The sequence below is a fragment of the Haliotis asinina genome, chromosome 9, assembly GCF_037392515.1.
Source record: "Haliotis asinina isolate JCU_RB_2024 chromosome 9, JCU_Hal_asi_v2, whole genome shotgun sequence".
In the NCBI taxonomy this organism is placed as follows: Eukaryota; Metazoa; Mollusca; class Gastropoda; order Lepetellida; family Haliotidae; genus Haliotis; species Haliotis asinina.
Window position 1 is genome coordinate 34307507 of NC_090288.1, and position 18233 is coordinate 34325739.

The 18233-nt window shown below is 42.8% G+C and overlaps 1 protein-coding gene across 1 annotated transcript in view; it reads left to right on the forward strand.

The window, feature by feature from the left end:
* Nucleotides 1–14156: 14156 nt before the first annotated feature.
* Nucleotides 14157–18233, forward strand: part of LOC137295962 (tyrosine-protein phosphatase non-receptor type 12-like) — a 146490-nt gene continuing 142413 nt past the window's right edge. The window contains exon 1 of the mRNA XM_067827566.1: nt 14157–14160. The gene's annotated coding sequence lies outside the window, so the exon portion shown is untranslated. The remainder of the gene's footprint in view (nt 14161–18233) is intronic.

Here is an 18233-nt window from a genome sequence, read left to right on the forward strand (position 1 = left end):
CATATGAATGACGTGATCATGGGGGTAGCAGTGGTTATGGATCCTGCAAACTCCATCCCTTCACGTCTTCACGATGGTACAGATGGTGTGTGTACCCACCACTTTGCTGTGCTGCTGCTGTTGCGTGGAAAGGTGTGCATCTGGATACGTTTATTACGGCAGGCAGCTGAGGGTGGTGGGTTCGGGAGGGGGTGCTTTCTGACAACCAAATATCCCTGCCTAGTCATATCAGCCGTTAAACGCGTTTTCTGTTCTTGGAAGGATAGAATTCCCTCCACTATGGGTGTCGAAATTACCAGCGAGAAGTTACATAAAAAACTGCGTTCAAAGAGTCGTTGGTTATTCGGCGAGCTCCCAAAGAAGTCCATCAGATGAGGCAGAGACAAGAAATAATCCTTACGAGAACTGTGCTACATGTAAGGCTGGAAACGGTCGAATCTGGACCAAGAAAACCGACACTCGTTGAGGACGTTACCGAAAGACCAAGGGCTACATCTTGATGAGGAAAGTTAATGCATTGATACAAGTATACTGTTAAACCTACATATGCGAAGAACCGTGAAATAATTACTGACAGATGTGTGCCTGCTTAAACTGGTTTGACATTACAGATCTCGTTTACACAAGGAAACATTTTGTTTCATTTGCCTATAACGGTATTTCATAATATGGCAGGGGAGAGCAGCATAATGGTTAACACCTCCGCTCTTCACGCTGAAGACCTAGGCCTCGTTTCACTAAGGTGATCGTAACTCATGAAGGTGCTGTGTTAAAGAATTAAAGTTAATGTTAACCTTAGTGAAGGTTACTTCGTGAAAGGAGGCCCAGGACTTGATTCCTGACATCGTCACAATGTGTGGAGCCCATTCCTGGTGTCCCCATTGGCGAAATAATGCTAGCAGCGGCGTAAAACCATATTCGCTCACTCATCATGTAACAGATTAACTACAAAATTGGGTGTTCTGTAACGTCATTTGAGCGGTATATCATATGACATGACAAACTAGTTTTAGTTATATGAAACAATTGGGTGTTCTCAAACTTTGTTGAGTGGTATATATCTGGCCCTGACATCGAATTACCAGCAATGACACAAACAAACAGGTTGTGTATATATTAATATTGTCACCTTGAGCTGGAACGCTGACTGGTGTCGGTTACAGACAAGCGTTACCTCACCTACAGCTGTGACAAACACTTCCCACTTTATACATGAAAACGAATACATTATTCATGTGCTTGCTCCAGTGGATGAAGGTAGTTGTGTGGCTTCGCTACTTCGAATCTTTCCTCATACGTCTGAACACAGGAAACGTTTGCTGAAGATTGTAGTTTAGTGTAAATAATCCAACTTGTTCGCGTCAGAGCATTGTCAGACTGACAGCTAATAGTTCGTGGTCTGCAAATGAGTAAGGTTTCGCCTTAAAATATACTGAAACGTAACTCTGGTCTGTAGTCAGGCTTTAAAATAAGACTTGAACGCTTACATTTATGAGATTTCGCTTCTTCGAAACTTGAATTTCTTTTGCCATTCATTATACATTTGGGTAGTTAATCAATGGATACTTACTGGTAACAGTTCTATTAGTGTGCAGGCGTGTGTGCGTACGTGCGTACGTGCGTACGTGCGTACGTGCGTTTGAATGGATGTTCATGAGATTTTCTCAGTTATTTCTGCCAATATATCTATTTACTATTGGATGTTGAAGTCTGATGCCTGCCTACTTTGCCTGTATTCATGGCGGAAAAGCTTCTTTGACCAACGATCGTAGTACTTTTACAGAGGTTGTTGGCAGTTTTACTTCAAAAACAAGAAGTTACCGTTATACTGCATGGAATATGCAATTTCGTGATTCAGTTGGTGTTGCTGTATACCGTGGAATTACAGTGAAAGGCTGAAAGCACAGCTGTGGGTGATTTACCATAAAATGTTACGATATATTCCTTGTAGTGACAGGTGTTTCAAGGTACAGAATAATACGTGAATATATTAGAGAGAAAGAGTGTAGAGTGTGCCTACGCGTGTGTGTGAGAGAGGGATGGAAAGAGAGAGAGAGACAGAGAGGGGCGGGGGGCAAATTCGTAAAGTTGAAAAAAGTTATTTTCACGAGGTCAATACATGATCAAAATCAATGAAAATTGGCGAATTCTTAATAACACTTACACCAAAACGTAGCTATTCACAAGCATGATATTTCCTCATGCCTTTCAGCAATTTGATGTTTGATCCTCGTGCAATTCGGTTTGTAGCTAGAGTCCCGAGTAAGAGAAGAAATTCCATTTAACCATAAACATAACACATACAGTGAGTGTTTTAAAAGAGTTATACTTTGATGGGAAGTATATATTTGCCCAACAAAATGCTCGGTGAAAAGGCATACACTAGGAAAGGCATACACTAGGAATCTGGATTTGATAACAAAATAAAAACATTATCAAAACGTTAATAGATTGAAAACAGACGCTGAAACAACACTTACGTTAGGTTCGGAACTCGGTTACGATTAAAGAATCAAATACATCACCATGAAAAAAATATTTCGCGTTTGTTTCATGTTCATCCGCCATCAAAAACAGGTTGCATATTTTTCTGTGTTGTGTTCATCAGTTCATTCCGATATGTATCAGTATAGGCCTTTTCCCATAATGTTTTTGCCTCGTATTCCGACTCTGAAGTACTTTTTTTCTGATAAGGTACAAAAAGAGCTCCACGGTACTGTGTGATCGACGATGGTGATTTATTTATGCATTGTCTGAGACGCTCGATTGATCTTCAGCGAAAAACCCCATTTCGTGGCGAGCGGGGTTGTTTATGGCCGACGTCGGAGAAAAACACGCTTCACCAAAGCGTTGACGAAGTAATTCTTTCACGAGGGGGCCTCAGATATAAAGCGAGTTTTATACCATATGGGCTTACGGTGTGGTAGAGAACTGTTACAAAATCGGCTGTGTACTTAGAGGGGATTTAATCATGAAAGAAGGTTTGTGGCACACTAAGTGCATTGATGGTAAAACTCACGACACTGTGTCCTGTTTCACAACAATATGCACAAAAGTTACCGATATCACATCTTAGCATGTGATGTTTTTGTTCGAGAAATTTGGTGAATGAGTGTAGTTTTACGCCGCTTTTATCAATATTCCAGGAACATCAGGGTTGGGGGCACCAGAAATAGCCTTCACACATTGGATCCATGTGAGGAATCGAACCCGAGTTTACGGTTTAACGAGCGAAGATTTTAACTACCAGACTACCCCATTTCCCCTCTTCTTGGCCGAAACCAAGTGTCCGGGATTGTGTGTCGTGAACAATTGACGCTCACCGTTACGTCAAGCAGTGACTTACCTCCTAGATGTCAAGCACTGATGCATCATCACTGTGACGTCAAACAATGAGTTATCATGACAATGACTTCCAGCACTGACTTATCACTGTGACTTCCAGCACTGACTTATCACTGTGACTTCCAGCACTGACTTATCACTGTGACTTCCAGCACTGACTTATCACCGTGACTTCCAGCACTGACTTATCACCGTGACTTCCAGCACTGACTTATCACTGCGACTTCCAGCACTGACTTATCACTATGACCTCCAGCACTGACTTATCACTGTGACTTCCAGCACTGACTTATCACCGTGACTTCCAGCACTGACTTATCACCGTGACTTCCAGCACTGACTTATCACTGCGACTTCCAGCACTGACTTATCACTATGACCTCCAGCACTGACTTATCACTATGACCTCCAGCACTGACGTATCACTGTGACTTCCAGCACTGACTTATCACTGTGACTTCCAGCACTGACTTATCACCGTGACTTCCAGCACTGACTTATCACTGCGACTTCCAGCACTGACTTATCACTGTGACTTCCAGCACTGACTTATCACTGCGACTTCCAGCACTGACTTATCACTATGACCTCCAGCACTGACTTATCACTGCGACTTCCAGCACTGACTTATCACTATGACCTCCAGCACTGACTTATCACTGTGACTTCCAGCACTGACTTATCACTGTGACTTCCAGCACTGACTTATCACCGTGACTTCCAGCACTGACTTATCACTGCGACTTCCAGCACTGACTTATCACTATGACCTCCAGCACTGACTTATCACTATGACCTCCAGCACTGACGTATCACTGTGACTTCCAGCACTGACTTATCACCGTGACTTCCAGCACTGACTTATCACTGCGACTTCCAGCACTGACTTATCACTGTGACTTCCAGCACTGACTTATCACTGCGACTTCCAGCACTGACTTATCACTATGACCTCCAGCACTGACTTATCACTATGACCTCCAGCACTGACGTATCACTGTGACTTCCAGCACTGACTTATCACCGTGACTTCCAGCAATGACTTATCACTGCGACTTCCAGCACTGACTTATCACTGTGACTTCCAGCACTGACTTATCGCTATGACCTCCAGCACTGACTTATCACTGCGACTTCCAGCACTGACTTATCACTATGACCTCCAGCACTGACTTATCACTGTGACTTCCAGCACTGACTTATCACTGCGACTTCCAGCACTGACTTATCACTGCGACTTCCAGCACTGACTTATCACCGTGACCTCCAGCACTGACTTATCACTGTGACTTCCAGCACTGACTTATCACTGCGACTTCCAGCACTGACTTATCACTGTGACTTCCAGCACTGACTTATCACTGTGACTTCCAGCACTGACTTATCACTATGACCTCCAGCACTGACGTATCACTGTGACTTCCAGCACTGACTTATCACCGTGACTTCCAGCACTGACTTATCACTGCGACTTCCAGCACTGACTTATCACTGTGACTTCCAGCACTGACTTATCGCTATGACCTCCAGCACTGACTTATCACTGCGACTTCCAGCACTGACTTATCACTATGACCTCCAGCACTGACTTATCACTGTGACTTCCAGCACTGACTTATCACTGCGACTTCCAGCACTGACTTATCACTGTGACTTCCAGCACTGACTTATCGCTATGACCTCCAGCACTGACTTATCACTGCGACTTCCAGCACTGACTTATCACTATGACCTCCAGCACTGACTTATCACCGTGACTTCCAGCACTGACTTATCACTGTGACTTCCACCACTGACTTATCACTGTGACTTCCAGCACTGACTTATCACTGTGACTTCCAGCACTGACTTATCTCTGTGACTTCCAGCACTGACTTAAATTATCATCACCGTGACTTCCAGCACTGACTTAAATTATCATCACCGTGACTAAGCACTGACTATCATAATACAGGTTATTCGCCTTTGACGTTACTTTACATCGACTCGAGACCATAACTCTGAATGTTCATCTAGGATGAAAAAGGGTGTAGTTAAAAAGTCGAGGGAAGCCGGAGAGAGCCGGGAGAAGCCGGAGAAAGTCAGAAGAATGCAGTGGAAAGCTGTGAAACCAAGAACACTTGCGAATCCGAAAACACTTCTAAAGCCTAGTCACAAGGGGAAACACCTGAAAACACATTCGACAAACTACTGTTAATTATTAATTTTATACTGATTGCAGTTAAATGAAACGACTCTCTCCGTTGGAAATGCATAGCAAACCTAGCAACACAAAAGTAGCATTGTTCGTCTTTTAGCGTGGCTTGTAACCTATAATGGTCGACAAAATTGATTATTTCTTGGCTTCGAGTTATACAAGATTTATAACCACTTAAACATTGGTGATGTTAGTTGACATGCACCACTTGCCTAAATGCATTGTAAACCACACTACAAACAAACCAACACTGCCTTTGGACGTATTGCACTTTGTTACATTATTATGTTTTACCAGGAATTTAGGATGAGGCAACTCATGCTTGTTTTAGATCATTAATGGTTATTCAGCTGTTCCGTTTGTTGACGTGCATCGTCTTTGACGACATCCTAAGACCTCGCCGACTGGGATGGTAGTTGCATTCCTACAGTCATCACTGTGGTATCGACCAGGCTGCCATTACCGAAGGCAACAAGCCTCACTAAGCTCCTCAACACCACAAGTTACAACTAATTATCGGCCTTGTACAAAGCAGTCTTAGAGTCACAAACCACTGTCCATCGTGGTATGGATTTGTGAAACATGCAGCAGTAGGTTATTTCATTTTATGATGATCATTTGAGTTTTGCCCTCCAATCTGTATATACTCTGACGTACTCCAATGATTTTGTTGAGCAATTCTATATACCTGCAGAACGAGGTAAGGCTGTGCGTTAGCGTTTTCACGTTACGACCAAATAAATAAATAATTTTATCATTCATATCGATATCAAACATTTATGGTTTTTGTGAATTTTATTTGTTGACAACGTACATATAGCCATGAAGAATAGCTAAATACCCATCTAGCGAAATGGGTATTTCAATCAATCAATCAATCAATCAATCTAGCTTAAAAATGCAACTTTTTAACGAAAATAATGTAGTATTATATTGTCGTTAAAAAGGCTATTTTCAAAATAATATTTGTTGAGTAGGTTTTCATACAAGAATATGTAATCTTGTCGTTAACAAAATACTGCAGTTTTTAATTCTGTATAGAACATCCGCGTTCATTGAATGCAACATGTAAATCTAACTGTCAACTTAATATCAGGAACAAGGTCTGTAAATCAAAACTGAAAATGCATAGTTGACTGTGAAGAAATAAAGCATGCAGACAATTGCAAGAAACGTCAATTTAGAATGAACATGCCAGACATGTTTGTATGACGAAGGAATGCGTTATTCACGCGTTCTGAAGTCGTAACTTTCTTAATTGCACACTGGCACGACGTCGGAGCGTGACTGACAGGACGGCCCACTTAGCTCGGCTGATAAAAACATCACCGCTAGTGTCGTCTGCTCAGGTCGTCTGCTCAAGTCGTCTGCTTGGACATACGCTAGAGCACCTTCTGTAGCCTCGCTAAGCCCTGACACAAGATCTAAGTCGCAGTAATTAGATAGGCGATTGTGTCTGAGCGCACGTCATCTGCTGACCTCCCTAACACAATGATATTATTGAATTTACCAACTGTTCGCTGAGAGTCGACATTGTAAATATCCGCTGACCTTGAAAATATGTCTTCCCTGTAAAGACGGTTTTCTGGGTCTTATTAATCTGTGACATGGAGCACACTGAGCCGACTGGGGTATCGTGTTTCCTGTGATGTTGATACAACATGTTTTATTTCAATGCGAAAAGAACAATAGCCATGTTTAAGTTGCACCACAATCCAAATCTGCTGGTCTGGAATGTGTTGAAAAACAACAACGGAACGTTGTTGTGTTGTTGAATGTTGTTGAATGCCCCGCGTTCCAGTTATCATAAGACGAACTGTAATTAGCACAGTTCATAGAGGTGAGATCAACGCTGTAATTTCACAAGCATAACTCCATCCCTCTGAGTAGTGTGATCACGATATGGCTGAAATATTACCGAAATGACGTTAAAGTATTAACCCACTCACGCTGAGAAACATTGCTCTGATCTTCCTCCTGGATCCCAGATTGGTGGTCCAAAGGTTCATCGATCAGAAAAGGCACAATGCCTGGATTTTGTCGACCCTAAACGAAACAAGATATATATTCTGCCGAGCGAAAGAAACCATGCACTTCAATTGACCTTGACCAACATTTTCAACCTGTTACTAATCTGAATGTCTCTGCGTGATGGTACCAACTCAAGCTAATCATGACACTGTACTCATGAACATCTGGGTTAGACATAATCTTCAGAAGCATGTGCTTGCTTGCTTGCTTGAGGCAACTAATCGGGTGGCCAGGCTCGCTGAGCTGGTTGACACATGCCATCGGTTCCCATTTGCCATGCTCATGCCGTTGATCACTGGATTGAGGTTCAGACGGCGTTATTCATAAAACGCCGTTACGTAGCTGGGCTATTGCTGAGTGCGGCTTTCAACAACGACAAGCAAATATGACACTGTACCAACTTCATTCTGCTCTTAGGGGTGGTGGAGCGCTAACAACGTTCGCTCGCCTCGCCGAAGTTCCGGGTTCGATTCCACACAAGGGTACAACGTGTGAAGCCCATTTCTGGTGTCCCCGGTCGTGATACTGCTGCAATATTGCTAATAGCGGCGTAAAACTACACTCACTCATGCACTCATTTTTCTGCTCATTACATCAACATCGATTTGACATGTCGTGCCTTGTTTAAGTTGTTTCAAAGGCATTTAGAAGTTGGAGGAATCAAACTAAAAGTGCTTTATGGTTCAACTTCTTTATTATACAAGGTCACAACGTTTCGAGACAGATTCTAGTCTCTTCTTCAGGTGAAGCCTTTTAGTTTGATGTCGTGCCTTGGTCAGTTTTAAGTACCACCAAAAGTATTTCTTTTGCCCGGCAGTCTAAACGCCTGTAGATGCCTTTTGTTATTACTGTTCCAATAATGTGTTTAAAAGAGGACTTAAGAATGAACGTCAGACAGACAGGCGGGCAGGTGGAATGAAGTACTGACTGAGGTATGTATACACCATGTGGAACATCGTTGTTTCATTTACTAGTATTCCACGAAGAAACGGTGTCCATATCAGTCAAACGTTTCTAAGAAAGCCGACACAGTACCCTGAGACTCCTTTCACAAACCACTAAGGTGATCGTGAGTCACTGAGGTAACCGCATGGAATAGGATTTAATGTTAACCTTAATAAAGAAGCCTCTGATCTGCCAAATACCAATTGCTCGTTTAAAGACTAATTGGATCGGGTTCCGGCTCTCGGACGTGATTGATGTCGTCTCTACTACAGTCCTTGAAACACATTATTTTATGGCTGTATGCTGACCGCCTACATCGAAGCGCAGCATATCAACCACAGATCAAGACGCAGGTCAAGACTTCATTATGTACAACACCGCTGAAATATCGCTGAAATCGGTTTGGAACCAAGAAACGTCGCAGTAGGCCCGTCTCACTCAGTGGCCTGTCAGACCGCCATATTGCTGGATGACTGCGGCATAGAACAGCAAACAGGCCCACTGTCAGAAGCTGGTCAAGCAAACGCATACTCATAGTGCTATGATGCTGCAAATGTGATGTTATCAATGTTATCAATGATAACCGGCTGCGGATACTTCTACTTACTCTTCACCTAGTTTGTAAGTAGATCAGAGACGCCATACTACTTACAACTTACGGTCGGTTTGTCTTATAATGTATGACTGTCTGTTAGTAGTGCGGGTTCGAATCCCAGGGAGGACTGAATACATGCTATTCCATATCGAGATGTCGCCTTCCGATGTGCTTCAATCATTTAAAGCAAACACACTGTCAAACCATGCGTTTATGCACCTTCCTCGACGTAAAATACTTCCTCTAGTGAACAATTTACGTGTAGCCATAATCATGTAAGTATATCGCCTCAGGTACAACGTTCGTCCAATGTCCTATCCCACCCAATACTACGCCTAGATGTGAAAACTGGGCCGCCTCTTTTTGAACGAAAGAAGCAGAACGGATTAATAATCCGTTTGTTTCAACACCGCACACAACATCCCACTGTTGAAACGAAAGGCATGTTTACTCCATATGACGTTTGTTCTCCGTGACGCTTTAACGCTTATATATACAGAGCAGACAAACTAATCCTGGTGCTGGAATGTATCAGCTTGGATTCCAGATAATTGAGAAAGAAATGAAAAACGTTAAAAAAAAAGAGCGTCTTCGTTTTCTTAAAAGGCATAATTATGTTCAACAACATTTCACAGTAATGGCAGTTAGTCACGATTTGTACAAATCTGCTCGTTAGAGTATGTGTTCCATATTCCAACACTTTTAGGTTTGTTTGCTCTTTAACACCACAATATTCCATATATATGGTGGCGGTCGAATCTGGACCAGAGAGTCCAGTGATCAACAGCATGAGCACCGATCTATTCAATTGGGATACGATAACATGTGTCAAGCAAATCTGCAAGCCTGACCACCCGATCCCGCCTCCCTTTACGACAAACATGGGTTACTGCGATCCTTCTGGTCACCCTGTGTCACAACGTCGGTACATGAGAGTGTCACAATGTGACGTTGTCGATGCATGAGAGTGTCAGAATATGACAGTGTCGGTACATGACAGTGTGACAATGTTGGTACGTGAGAATATCACAATATGAGAGTGTCGGTACGTGAGAATGTCAGAATGTGATAGTGTCGGAACATGAGACTCAAAATGTGACAGTGTCGGTAAATGTCGCAATATGACGTCGGTACATGACAATGTCAGAATGTGACAGTGTCGGTAGATGAGAGTGCCACGATGTGACGTCGGTACACGAGAGTGTCACAATGTGACAATGTCGGTACATGAGAGAGTCAGAATGTGACAATGATGAGACGTCAAAATGCCACAAGTGTTGGTACATGAGAATGTCACAATGTGTCAGTGTCGGTACACGAGAATGTCACAATGTGACGCTATCGATGCATGAGAGTGTCAGAATATGACAGTGTCGGTACATGACAGTGTGACAATGTTGGTACGTGAGAATATCACAATATGACAGTGTCGGTACGTGAGAATGTCAGAATGTGATAGTGTCGGTAGATGAGAGTGTCACGATGTGACGTTGTCGGTAGATGAGAGTGTCAGAATGTGACAATGGCGGTACATGAGAGAGTCAGAATGTGACAATGACGAGACGTCAAAATGCCACAATCCGTGAATGTCTACACGTACAGAATATCACGGATTCACATGAAAACCGGTGTAACTGGACTTCATTACACTCATGTGCTTGTCAAATTATGTGATAAGCTTGATCATTCTCGGATTAACAGGACCTGACTGGGTACCAAGTATCATCCACACTATCACCAACTGAAGCTACAATCCAGCAAGCACGTCCAGCTAAGGCGCCTCAGTCGTCGACGAATACGATGCTGCAGGTATGACGCGCCATGCCGTCGCAGCTGGAGAACTTCACCTGGTGTCTGAAATCAGCAGGGCCATCAAAATGCACTTAAAGTCAAGCGCGAAAGTTGTAAAAGCTCCAGGCATAAATACTGTTATAATCCCCGCCTGTAGCAACGCCAGATGGTGACATCTGTAGTGCTTGAAGGCGTCGACGTAAGACTTTGAACGTTAACGTTGCTGAAGACTAAAGTTCCTGACGGAGGGTAAATTGTTGAGTCGGGTCATCCTTTATAATTGCTTGTGCCTGTATACAGTCAGAGCGACGGGCTACTCTTTGTAGCATCTGAAATACAATTCTGCATACACCATTCGGGAACTTGGGTTACAGTTTATAGCCAGCGGTAATTGATGTGCTCTTATGTATACAACCTACAGAAGCATGTGCTTGTAGTTTATAGGCAAGGAAATTTAAGTACCATGTTATATAGTCTATCACATCATCAGGTAACTGTATATAGCGAAACGGTAAGTACCAGTGTACAGATTTTCATTGTATCGGGTTACCTTAACACAAAGTTCATCTGTATACAGTCTGTGTACAGTTACCCAAAGCACCGGGGTGTCATTGCCAACTATCGGGTCAATGATGCGTCTGTATACAACGCCTCACTCAACACGGCTTCGACATGTGGAAAATTAATGTACATGCATATAGTTTATCAGAGCATAGAGGTACAGTGTATACAAGATATAGTGCATAACACATGGGAAATATATCACCAGTATATAAAGACACCCTTAGTGGACGAGCACGGATGTCTCTAGACAAATCCAAATACTGTAAACTAACGACACGCGTGCCATTCGCCTATCTGTACATCTGTACATGTATACATTTTGCTATTTTTTCCCTGAGTGTTATGCTTCACCGTGGTCCCGGAGGGCATTCCCATTGTTTGTTTGTTTGTTTGTATGTTTGCTTGCTTGCTTGCTTGCTCGCGTGTTGTTTAACGCCGCGCTCAGCAATATTCCAGCTGTATAGCGTAGTTCAAGAGTGAATGCCGCCTTTTGCAATAGTACAGTGCTCATTACCTCAGCAGACATCCAACATTGTAACCATATCAGGAATCGAACAAGGGTGTTAGACGTGACGAGCAAATCCCTACATGTTACCCACCGTCCTGAATGGTAGAGGAATACTTCAAGGAGACTATATTTCACACTCGGTGGCGTGCTCGATCGCCTGTCCAGATTCATTCAACATGCTTCAGAGGGTCTAATCTTGATGCCCGGTTGCCCCATGTCTCTTTGACCTTGACATTGCCTTGATGGAACCATCTTTATTATGCCGCAATCTAGACCCCTCTTTGAAGCATGAGACTGCATGCATTGTTGACATTTGTATCCATCCAGATGGAAAACTCGATACAGATGTTGCATTATCTTGAAGATTGCCACATGTTTCACCTCAACACATGGACACTGTGTCATGTTTCCACGTTGTTTCAATAATTCCTTAAACGGTTTGAAGTATTTTCATCAATCAGATCATCTCTACATGCTATTAAGACTCGTTTTAGCATGTGCACTTTGTGCAGGGTATCACTGTATGAAATCCAAATCCTTAGCAAGCAATGCGTTGTATATCAATTCCACGATGCTTGATTACAATAGTGACAGACTATATTCACAGCGACGGGAAAACATTGTCACGATTTCAGCACAGACTACAATATTTCCAGCTAAAGCCACGAGTCTTTGAAGTGTATGTTGTATAAACGTCACGCCAATCTCCAGAAGACTGAGAAGTATGGCAAAACCACGTGCGTGATACTCAAAACCTCAGAAATGTGGTAATAGGTATTCCTGTGGGGTCGAAACGCCGGATGAGCTGTTTTGAGAGGAGAGTATCATATTTTACCTGGTTAATCCCGACATGAAATGAGTCCAAATGAGTAATATCACGTTCTACTAAAATAAACTTACTATGTGCTGAAACGTCCAGGAATTCATTGACGGCCATTAAGTAATCAGCCTGTCGCGTCAGAACCATCAGGAACTATGAACTCAACTCCCGAGGGTATTGTTCGCCAAGTGATATTTTAGCAGAACACTCACATTCAGTGTTTGTTTATACTTTTCCCTAACTGACTGAAGTGAAGCTATTTTTTTGCTAGATGGCTCCAGGGAAAACATCAGCAGACAGCTGTTAATATTGGTCAGACTTTAAGTACCTGACAGCTTGGACAATGCGTCTTGTCAGCAAGGAGAAGGTACACCATGAGTTGATCGATTCTGTTGACATAGATACACGTTTACCTCGACACAAAGGAATTCAGGTCACAGCTGTTCCGGTTGTCACTCTTCTGTTACGTTTCTCTGTTTAAAGCCGCATTTTATAGCAAGTGCCAGTTTACGAGAGGACAAGGACAAGGACCTTGCACTCTGTTCGTGACGGCCAGATACTAGCTAAATACCCTTAATGGCAGACGGTCACGGCATCTTCGTCGTTTGCAAAACTGACTGAGCGTCCTACAGTGTTTATCTGAGTGATTCCATGCACTGAGTTTCCTCTATTTGAATGTACCCTTGGGACATCGAGATCAACTTGTGTTTCATCACTAAGTAAAGCACCTATAGTAGACAGAATCCAGGGATTTGCAATTCGTTCATACTGTAGAGTTAGTTTTGGAAGTGGATGAGTCTACGTAGGTTGAGAACATTATGCCATCGGAAGATGTCTCCAACCATGGATTTCAAACACTGTATTTGGCATCAGTAGACTCAGTGCATCGCCAATAGCAATGATCACTGAAAATAAGTGGTGACACCAAGTGTTCGCGAACTCCAGCCATGTCCTACTGCATAAGCCATCAAAACAAGGCGTGAAAACCCCAGTAAAGACCAACCCGTGAAAACCCCTAGTAAAGACCAAGGCGTTAAAACCCTAGTTAAGACAAGGGGTGAACAATGGACTCAAAACCGGACTTAGTCTATTCAAAAACTGACAAAGATGTAATTCATGAGGAAATATTGTACCAGCAACTCAGTTGTTTGACAGCTGTATACTGAAAGTAGAGTAACTTTTCATCTTGACGAATTCACAACATTTACAAAAAATGTAAAATATATGATGAAGAAACAAGCTTAGGTTTATTGTGGTAGTACATGGTTGAAAAATCTGCGGCTAATCTTAAGTTTGGTCTCTTTAACTCCGCATATTGTCCGACAGGATCGTTTAAGTCTTTGGTCGCCTCTTACGACAAGCCCGGGTTGGTGAAGATCAGTTCTAACCCGGATCTTCGCGGAAGACGTTATGGTGATGGTTTTGGTGGTGTTGGTGGTGTTGGTGGTGTTGCTGGTAATGTCTGCGGTGGTTGTGAAGACGTAATTATGCTGTGTGAGTGATGGAAGGAGCAATGTAGTTCGTAAGTATGAAATGTTTTGCAACGACACTCAGCATGCCTCGTGTAGAATGGCGGCCGGAAAACCAGACGATCCAGTGATAGACCCGACGATCCAGTAGTAGACCAGACAATCCAGTGTTCGACCAGAGAATCCTGTGATCGACGAACAGGCTAGGGACACGACAGCGTCTTGCATGTATTGCAAAAAAATATATTAAAAAATACAAATAAGAAAGGAAAAAAGAAAAATTTTGAATTACATATTTATTTTATCCAAAGATGATGATATTGTTTTTAGGAGCCAACTGCGTGTCACATCCGCTCTTCCAACCAAGAGCGTCAACCAAGATTTATCTTCAGAAATATCCAAATTAAATAAAAATGAAATTCCTGTATGACAACGGTACAAGATTTTTTGTGGAAACGTGGCGACTACAACATAAAACAACTTGCCATAAAATTTGTCAGCAGCCCACTTCCCAACTCTAATATGCCACTCAAAAGTTAGATTTAATAAAATGTATTGTCTTCAGTATGACAACCACACGTCTCAGCTCTTAGAGCATTAACTGCATTGGGTATTTCTGACGTTGCTTAGCAACATCAAAGGAACGCCACCATGGTCACTTTCATTATTGGGTCCAATTAGATTAGTAGAATATGGGAATGTGGACGCCTATTATCTTTTCTGCTTTGAAATCTTTACGTCGAAAGAGAGGAAAGAGAATGGGGAGGGGAGGTTGAGTGGAGGAAAGCGGAGTCACTCCACCAGGAGTAATTGTTCCGTGTCAAGGACACTCGAGGTCCATATATCTTGACACGCGGACCAAATAGATTTAACGGCCATTTCATTGGATATACTGCCCGATTACCCAATAAGTAAGGAGATCGGGGGCAATAAAAGATATTACCCCGATGTTGCGGCTTGATTTGTCAATGGACCCCTTCCCTGGATGTACTGAAGCGGCCATTAGAAACATGACAGGAGATTATAGTGTGTCCAAGAATAGCTCTGGCGTCGGTCTTGAGGGCGGCGGCATTTGTTGAACAATGCTTTGAAATCTCAATATACGATCTTTTGTTATGGAGCAAACAGTTACTTCTTCACAGCAACCGTGAGAGAGGCGGTGATACTGTTTTAAGGGCATAATACCTTTTTTGCGAACATGTTGTGTTGTTGATTTTCAGAGAACAGTTCATATTGTTATCACCCTTATTTCGACTTACCAGCTTCTGTGTGAGTGGATAATCGATTGTGATTATACTAAGACTTTTATATTCGTTTTCGTTTTCTATATTTATATTTTATATATATCTTCGATAATTAAACGTGGTGGTGGGATAGCACGGAGGTTAAATGGTTTGATCGTGACGGGGTCGATTCCCCAAACGGGTAAAGCGAAGTAAATCTATACTCATTCACAGTTTCGAAACTATTATTTTTGCCCGAACACAACCCAGAACAGAAAACAATGAACAGATCCTTCAACAGACCATACAAGTATTTGTCAGATATTGGGATATAACAGACTGTAACAGCTTCAGAGCAGAACATAAGAAGCGCATCTATGAACAGAGCAAACATGAACTGATCTTTCAAACCAACATATGTAATACTAGACCTCTGGACAGAGCAGAAATGAACAGTTCCTTGAAAACAGCATACGTATTACGGACAAATTGACAAGCAGGAGCAGAAACAGAACAGCGGAAATAGACAAGGCGGTATGAGCTATTATCTATCAGCCTTTCCACACTGACGCTGTTACACAATGAAGCAGTTCGACCTTCACCCGGGATCACGACACGGACTGATCTGGGTCATATTACCTCGGTGCAAGTGAACATTCCAGACGTATTTCTAACAGAATGTTCAAGAGGTTCATGAAGTCATCTTGCTTATTAGGATAAGATGGACAAGGTTTAAAAGACGTTTTGCCCCTGAAGATCCGCGTTAGAATTGGTCTGCAGCCACTAATGCTTGTTGTTAAGAGGTGACTGTAGGGATATGGTGTTCAGATTCGTGGCAGATGACACTAGCGTGGTAGCTTAGATTGACGCGTACGCTGTCCATCACTGGATTGTCAGGTCCTGACCTATAAGAGATTACCAGACGCCTTTAAAGAGCTGGAAATTTGTTGACAGCGGCTTTGTCTGTGAGTGAGTTTAGTTTTATGCCGCTTTATGCCATATAACAATAGTGGACACCCAAAATTGGCTTCACATATCGTACGCATCTGCGAATCGAACCCGGGTCTTCGGCGGGACGAGCGAACCCTTTAACCACTAGACTACCCAACCGCCCCAAATGCAACTCAGACCAACAAGCACCTGGAGTCTGGCCGTAAGAGCAATGGTCACCTCGGCTTTTATTACTGATTTAAATACACGGCCGTCATCAGCAGCGTCTTGAACGACAGACAGACGTTGTTACGAATCAAAGACTGCAACATCAAAGAATACATTTGTAACAACGCATGGTTGTCACGTGCGTTCATTTAGATGGTTCAAACGATGGCGCAGAACAGGAATTCGTCTGGAAATGTGAGATATTCTTCAAACGTCATAAGTCCAAGTGTCCGGACGTTTAATTGGGTTACGGAATAGCGCGTTTTCTCTTAAGCTAGCGTAAACTCGAGCTCATGAGAATTCATCACTCAATATATGATAGATCCTTTCTTGTAATCTTTCCGATTATTTACATACCAGGGGAGTTTGATAGCCTTGTAGAGTAGCAGTACACATCTCTGGACAGCACGACAGCTATTTGGTGCGCCAAGATGTACTGGCCATAAGATCGAATCAGAGAGAGAGAGAGAGAGAGGGAGAGAGACAGAGAGAGAGAGAGTACACAGGGAAACAGGTACGTGGTAATTATGAGAGAGAGTATGGAGGAGAGAGGGAGAGACAGAGAGAAGGGAGAGAACGAGAGAGGGAGTGGAGAGTTGAGGGGGAGGAGGGTGGGTGAGTAGGTGCGGTGGGGGACAACAATAACATGACAAACATCACGGCATTCTAGGTGAGAGAGAGAGCCGTTCACACCGCTCGATAACTTGGAAAATCTATTGATTTAATTCTTGATAAAAACATATAGGGCTCCCTAAGTAACTGTTACTGTTATGCGGTTGCCAAGTGATGTCGCATAACATTCGGCGACTAGCAGCCGATTGAGTAAAACAACACAAACTTAACATCGACACTTAACATCATTTCGATGTTTCAAAATTTCATCTGTTTATGCCAAGTGGAATGATGAAAACAGTGTGTTATTCGTCCTCGATTGCCCAACAAAAAGATCCCAAAATGCCTATAGAAGTAGAAGACCTATTAGGCGTCTCCAGAGCACAAAGCTGCTAGCACGAATGGCTTGTTGCCAAGCATGCTGTCAACGGAATCTGACGTCACGGTACGGGTCCACTGGTCGTACGAGAGTCGACGTCTTTTCTTCTTGGTGGCCCTCGTGATGGCTGAGCTCGTGTTTGGAGCCGCTTCTTTGACAAAACTAGTTTTTCTTTCATTTTGCGTTTAGATTTGCCATTTAATCATTCCCAGGGGAACAATTTATCCCGACAGTAAGTTTTATCTATGTTTAAGAAGTTCCTTTCCTGTGGGGAGACTTAACATATTGGTACCATGACACATATGGGGTGTTACGATACTTTTTTCCATGTGTATGTTTCTTCAAGTAGACGTTGACGTTTTATATTTACATTGCTTGTGGCAATATTCCTGTTATCATTGACTTCACGTGTCGGGAGGTGACTAGAATCCCCAGCAAGCTGATCTAACCGCAAAGCACCCCCACCTCCCTCTTCTACACTATAAACTGAACAGCTACAGAAAGGCAGTTTTCGAGAAAACGAAATCTCATAAACGCAAGCGTTCGTGTTTATGTTTTCTATAAAAACACTTGAGAAAAAAAACAAAACAAACAGC